A 7,409-nucleotide genomic window follows, 5' to 3' on the forward strand; every position below is an offset into this window, starting at 1 on the left:
GCTTCAGTGACTACAGATTGTTCTTCTCAAGTTTGCCTCTCAGACAAACTAGTGACTTTCTGATGTTGAACTGTACCAGATCCATGCCCAAAGAGGAAAAAAAAAAAAAAGCTTAAAAACTCAAAGTTCTTAGAATTCTTCTAGAGGATTATAAAGCTGCATGAGGATGTGAGTTTCTGAGTCTCATTCCACTATCCAGAGAATAAAGATAAGCTCATAACTATTGTGTCGGGTGTCAAGTAAACATCAGATGGAAGAAGGGGAGGGATATTTTTGTTGTTTTTAATTTATTTTTGGTTGCATTGGGTCTTTGCTGCCGTGCGCAAGCTTTCTCTAGTTGCGGCGAGCGGGGGCTACTCTTCATTGCAGCGTGTGGGCTTCTCATTGTGGTGGCTTCTCTTGTTGTGGAGTACGGGCTCTAGGTGCGTGAGCTTCAGTAGTTGTGGCACATGGGCTCAGTAATTGTGGCTCGTGGGCTCTAGAGTGCAGGCTCAATAGTTGTGGCGCACGGGCTTAGCTGCTCCACGGCATGTGGGATCTTCCCAGACCAGGGCTCGAACCCATGTACCCTGCGTTGGCAGGGGGGTTCTTAACCACTGCACCACCAGGGAAGCCCCAGAAGGGGAGTTCTGAAAGAATGCAAGTGGGTGAAAATTCTTTCTACCACAGGAATCACAGAAGTGGTGACAAAATGATTATTCTCAAAGACAAATAAAAACTTTCAATTCGATAAAACCCCTGAGCTCCCCAGATTAGAGAATGGCACAGAGTTCAGTATAAGTCCAAGTAAAAACATTTTAAATATTTTATGCGTATCTTTATTTTTATCTTGCCCTGACTAAAAAATTGAGAAAAAAAAAACATTTAAGCTTGCTTGCAAAATACATTAATAAAATATTTTTTTAAGAAGTCACAGAGGACATTAGGAAGAAGAGAGAATTAGCTTAGGAGGAATAATGTGAATAATGTGAAGGAATAATGTGAAGCCAGGGATAAGATTAATACACAAAATGCTTGCCATCAAAGTCCTCCACACTTGCTAGTTATGAGCCACAATTTGACTCTGAGCTTCCTAGCAGTCCATGCAAAGAAAGAAACAAGACCAGCTGTTTTACTCACGATGTCCATTAGGTTAAAAACAAATCAGGGGGCTTCCCTGGTGGCGCAGTGGTTGAGAGTCCGCCTGCCGATGCAGGGGACACGGGTTCTTGCCCTGGTCTGGGAAGATCCCACATGCCGTGGAGCGGCTGGGCCCAAGAGCCATGGCCTCTGAGCCTGCGCGTCCGGAGCCTGTGCTCCGCAACGGGAGAGGCCACAACAGTGAGAGGCCCGCATACCCCCGCCCCCCCCCCAAAAAAAAAACAAATCAGGTGCTTAATTCCAAGACCAGAAAAGAATTTCTTCCATGTGTTTCCATAGTGAACAAGGGGTCCCACTGAACACACAGATCTGGCAATGAAACTCGTGTTTCCATGCACTCACTGAGCCCATCCTTCTGAATCTTTGATCCATCCCTCTGGGCAAGAGAAGTGCTGGCTGGGAATTGGTCTGATCGAGAAATGTTATCATAAGATTAATATTTAGTGGTCACCTCGTTCTATACCAGGCTCCCTGTGGACAATGTTCATGAAGTCACCCACTGTTCATATCCCCCAAACACACTTCCTAGATCTCATCAGCTGGAGACTAAGGGGCTGAGAAAGTGCACAGAATGAGACGTATAGGTACAGGAGCAGGGAGTCCATGGTGAGCACTGGCCCTCAGGTCCACCCCCATGGACACAGCTGGCATTGTATTTGACAGTCTGTAAAGGATGCTCACTCGGAGCCTTGGCTGAGGAATAAGGATGCCTCCTGTGATTACTGACCTTTCATCCACTCTGACCTCGAGGGGCCTGGCAGGTAAAGGGTGCCTGGTTGGTTGAGGTTGGTACATTCACGGTATCCTAGGGGAGGCGCGGTCCCATTCCATTCTCAGAGCCCCTGGCCACTTCTTGGCCAGCACCATTCTACCGTAGGGCTGGATCTGGGGAGATTCAGGCTCAAGCTCTAACTTCATCTGGCCAGGCAGATTTTAAAAGGAGGACCAAGTTGAGTGGCTTCAAGATCACCCCGTCCTTATAGCACAGGTCAGCTGTTGCTTCTTCTCTGCCCTCCCAGACTCTCAGATGTTGACAGAGCCTCACAAAGTCACCTTGAGCCCATGGCCATGGCCATGGCAGCAGGTGCAGACGCCCTCTTTGAGGTTGCAGGTTGAGGCCACATTTTGCCCACATCGTGCTGGGCTAAGGATGCAGACGTGCAGACCCTGCTCAGGCGAGCTTGTCAGCCGCTCCTGGATGCCAAGCAGAGCTGGCTGGTGCCCGCGCTTCACACAGATGTCCTTTCAGTTGTTGCTCCCGGGTCTTCAACCATGTGCCCCTCAGTGGATGGGTAGAGGAGGGATGGAATAGGATGGCTGAAGGGCAGCCTGAGTACAGGTGTCTACTGATGGAGGATTACCTCCCTGCCGCTGCCCCTCACTCAGCCAGTGCAGGTGTGCCCTGGGGGGCTGCCCACTCCTCCTCCTGACACCAGCGAACCATCGTGGGCCCAGCAGGGGTACTGTAGGGGCTTAAGCCAGGGTCTCTGGCTCAGCATCCCCTCCCAGGCTTCTTAACAAACCTTCATTAGACCCCTAGAGTTCAGGGAAAACTGAGATGCTCAACCCCCAGAAGAACACCAGCTGTCACACAGATCTGCACTCACAGTGCCCTTATGGGAACCAGTCCCGGCCAGGTATTCGATGAAGGGGAGCGGAATATGCCTCCCCAAAATGTGCCACTTTGGCGTGTGGATTATTTTGAGGTGAAGGCAATGAAGACCCAGCGAACTTAGGGAAAGCTTTTTACCTTCTCCTCTTGTTTTTTTGGCCACACTATGCGGCATGCAGGATCTTAGTTCCCCAACCAGGGACTGAACCAATGCCTCCTGCTTTGGGAGCGTGGAGTCTTAACCACTGGACTGCCAGGGAAGTCCTTCCTTTCCCTTAACTGCCTAAAAGATTTTAAAAAGGAAGCCTGTAGCAAAAAGACAGCTATTACCAGAGATAACTTTTTTTCTAATCATAGAGACTTACCTGCATGGCAGGGCAAACGTCTGGCTGCCAACCACCTGCTCTTCTCATCTTCCTGTGAACGGCCCTGCTCCCCTCTGGATCCCCAGGCCCCTAACCCTTTCCTCAGCTCAGGATGGCCTGTAAGCCTCCATCGCCCAACTGCCTTTGCATCTCCTGTCTTTGTGGAGCTCTGGTATGCACATAATTAAATTTGTTTTTCTCCTATTAATTTGTTGTCTGTCGATTTAACTACTGAACCAGTCAAAGAACCCAGAATGGAGGAAAGGAATCCTTTTCTTCCCCAACAATGAGGAAATGAAGTCCTAGCACACTGATACCCTGTCTGGTCATCCAGCAGCCAGGACACAGAGGTGAAACGGCTAGGTGGTGCTTTGGGGGGCTCCAAGGAGCTCTGGTCCTTTATGTCTCAGCACAGAAAGAATTCAGTGAGAGGCAAAGTAATAGACAAGAAATGATTTATTAGAATAGGACGCTTGTGAGGGTGAGAGGGTGCCACCCTAAGAACTTAGTGGGCTACAGTTTTATAATCAAAGGAAAAGTGGGGAGGGGGAAAAGACCCCCCTCTTCCTCATTCTTGAGTAGACATCACGCTTCCATCATCAGCTCCTTCTCCAGGTTGGGCAAGGGAGTTTTCTTGTCCCTACATGGTCAAGCCAAGACTGTCGTGGCACTGTGGAAAAACTATTTCAGGTCTCAGTACAATGAGCGTCTTTCACTTTGAAATGTCACCTTTCCATAAATTATTGTGTTTTTATGTGTGCAGAGAGCATGTCCTAGGGATCATTAACTTACTGAGCTCACTGGGCAGGAAGTGGGTCTCATGCCACCATTGTTTTATTGTTTTGGGGCATGTCTCATGCTTCTGTTGCACAGTTTTGTTGCTAAGCAGGCCTGCTTGGTTTTGTGGTTAAGCAAACCTGCTTTCTTGAGTGATCATTAACTTCCAGGGGTCTCCCATACGTTTTGTTTACTTACAATCCCCTAGTGGGATTAAGTATTTAATTACCTAATTTGTCCCTTTACCCTGTCCCTGTCAGAGGGGGCTGCTCCACCATGGGGCCCACAGTTCCTCGTTGGACCCAGGCTTTGAACGTCCTCCCATGCCTCCTCCCACCCCAACCTCATTCCTCTGTGGTCCAGGGGCTCCCCCAATTTCCTTTCCCTCCATGGCCTTCCTCACGTTTAAGATCTTTTTTCCTCTATCTGTCTCACCAGGGAGCCCATAAAGTCTCCCCAGACCCCACCTTCCTCACAGCTCCCAAAACAATTGTCTTGGGGAGAAAAGAGAGTGTGGAAGGACAAAAGAGAGGAAAGAAAGAGGGAAGGAAGAGTGATGATAAAGGAGAAAAGGAAACGGTGGGGACACGGGAAAGGGGGAGCGGAAGGAAGGGAGGGGAGGGGAAGGAAGAAAAGGAGAATAGGATGAAAGAGAGGGAGAAGAGAGGCGAAAGAAAGCACCGGCAACTCAACCAAGACTACTCCTTGTTTTCCAAATCAGCACTTTTCTGTCACTCTTCCTCCCAAGTTCTGCTTGAGTGAACATGAGGAAGCAAACTGTTTCAGAAATCCCAGTTTCACTTTACATCTCCATTGATAAACCAGAGAAACAAGAAAAAGCCTGGTTGTTTTATGATTTTTAGGGCATGGACAGAGGGGGGGAAGAAATATCCTTGGCATCCTGCCTCTTTCCTAAGGTCTTTGTAATTTCGTGTTAATTTACTACCTGAACCTTTGCCATGTAAATAATACAGGTAAAGATAAACTTCACTGGCCCTGGACTCTGACCTTTGTTTAACGCCCCACCCCCTGTCTGATCTATCCTCCAACCCACCACTGGAAAGTTTGGTATTGTTACCTGGAAATTTAGAGCCAGAGAATAAATAGCTGGAGAGGCAGAGCGTGTTGGTTTTAGACAAGCCTCATGAGAAAGTACAAAAACACCAGCACAGGGACTTCCCTGGTAGTCCAGTGGTTAAGACTCTGCACTTCCAATGCAGAGGGCCCGGGGTTCGATCCCCCATGCCGTGCAGTGCAGCCAAAAAAAAACAAAACAAAAACACCAGCACCTCTGAGAGTTCCTCTCTAATCAGCTGATAAGTTTTCCTCTCTTCCTCAGAAAGGTAACCAAATGGGGCCAATTCCTTTTCCACTTACCGGGTAGGGCTCCCAGCCACTCTGCCGCCCTCCCAGCTTATGCCCACCCAAGCTGTGCTTTGCAGGCACCACACTGCACCGTTTACTTAGACAAGAATAATTTAAACAAGTGATTTAATCCCTCTTACTCCCTATTGTTGAGCACGCCTGTATTTATTTCTCTTCTTGTTGGAATGTTTCCTCTAACGGTGCTTTCAAAGAGGGGCTGTATGTGATAAAGGCGTTATCTCCTGTATATGCCTGATAATTTAGCAAAATCTAGCTTCAAAGTTCTTTCTCTTTGATACTTTAAAAATATTATTCAACTATCTTTTTTTTTTTTTTTTTTGGCTGCACCACGCAGCATGTAGAATCCTAGCTCCCCAGCCAGGGATAGAACCTGTGCCCCCTGCAGCGGAAGTGCAGGGTCTTAACCATTGGACCGCCAGGACAGTCCCTATCTTCTTAAATCCGGTGTTACTATTAAGAAATCTGAAGTCAGCTGAATTTTGTTCCTTCCTCAGCCCTCTGCTATCCAGCTGCCTGGAACACAGAGGTAATGACTGGAGCTTTAGCTGCGAGTTTGAATCATGAAGAAGAGATGGGGGAATAGTGATCTGGAATGCAACCTGAGTCTTCAAAGACCTAGTAGAACAGGGCTACTGCATCAGCCATGAACTGTCCACCTCCAAACTTCTACAAGAGAGAAAAATAAACTTTCATTGTGTTTATGCCACTGTTATTTGTAGTCTGTGTCATTAGCAGCTGAAATGAATCCTAATTCATGTATTGATTAAATCTGTACTGGCTTATACTTTCCAGAAATCTGATTAAACTAATAGCTTTCATTGTTTTCTTATAACAAAGGTGTCCCATTTATTTTATACAGTTAGAAAATACAGATGAGCAAAAAGGACAAAATAAAAATTACCTGTCATTCTTACTATCTGGAGATGAGTATGACTACTTTTCGAATATATTCTTCTGGACACAGACACACACACACACACACACACACACACACACACACACATTGTTTTAATTTTAGAAGATTAGGATCATCTGGAAAGGACTTCTGTTTCTCTCCCACACACAACACAACCCAACCACCTGCGGCCTCCAGGAAGGTAGGGTGGGGAAGGGCATGTCTCATAGTTTTTAGGTTTGTTTCTCAGTCCTCTTCAACCTCCTTCTTGCTTCCATGGCATCTTCAGGATTGTATTCACGGGAATGGGCCAGCATCTCAAGCACATTACCATAGTGTCAGCCCTGCATTATTTTTTTCATTGCACCAATCACCGTCTGAAGCTGTTATTTATGAATTTACTTGTTTCTTGTCTTTCTCTCCCAGCCTCCAATAGACCGTCAGCTCCACAAAGGTAGGAACCTGGCCTGTTCACAGCTGTCTTCCCAGCACCGGCACAGTGCATGGTAGAGATGTTCAATAAATACAGATTGGTTGACTGAATCACTGAGCTGGTGCTGGAACCCAACCTGACTCCAGCCCAGGGCTTCTAGCTCCATATCTTGTGTTTTTCCCACCCAAGCCCCTGGATATCCATCATGGGCAGAGATGGTATAGAGAGGCACAACAAAGCCCACAACAAAGATATGGGGTCCTTCCCCCCAACATTGGCTATACCACTGTAGGATGATCAGACTTAGGGCAGAGCTGCTTGGATATGTTTGAATCCCCACTGCTTGCACACAGGAGGTGCTCAAAAAAGGTTTGCTTTATTGAATGGACATACAAACTCTCCAGGAGGAGATGTTTCAACATAATTACAGGGGGCAGGAAACAGAGTAACTACAAGAGCAGATTGTGGGTTATACGGTGAAGGAGATAGCGGAGTATTAACAAGTTATTGACCCAAAGGGGACTTTGGTCTATACCGAGTAATAGAGGAGAGGTTAAGAGCATTGACCAGTGCTGCCCAATGCCCTAGCCACTCACTTCATGTGGTTATTTATACTTAATTGAAATGAAATAAAATCTAAATCTTGCACTAGCCAGATTTCAAGTGCTCCATAATAGCCACATACGGCTAGTGGCTACTGCACTGGACAGTGCAGATAATATAAAACACTTCCATCACCACCAAATGTTCTATTGGACGAAGCTGACTTAGACCCTTAGAACGAAAGGAAACGCATTCCTG

Source organism: Lipotes vexillifer, unplaced genomic scaffold, assembly GCF_000442215.2.
Source record: "Lipotes vexillifer unplaced genomic scaffold, Lipotes_vexillifer_v1.1 scaffold860, whole genome shotgun sequence".
In the NCBI taxonomy this organism is placed as follows: domain Eukaryota; kingdom Metazoa; phylum Chordata; class Mammalia; order Artiodactyla; family Lipotidae; genus Lipotes; species Lipotes vexillifer.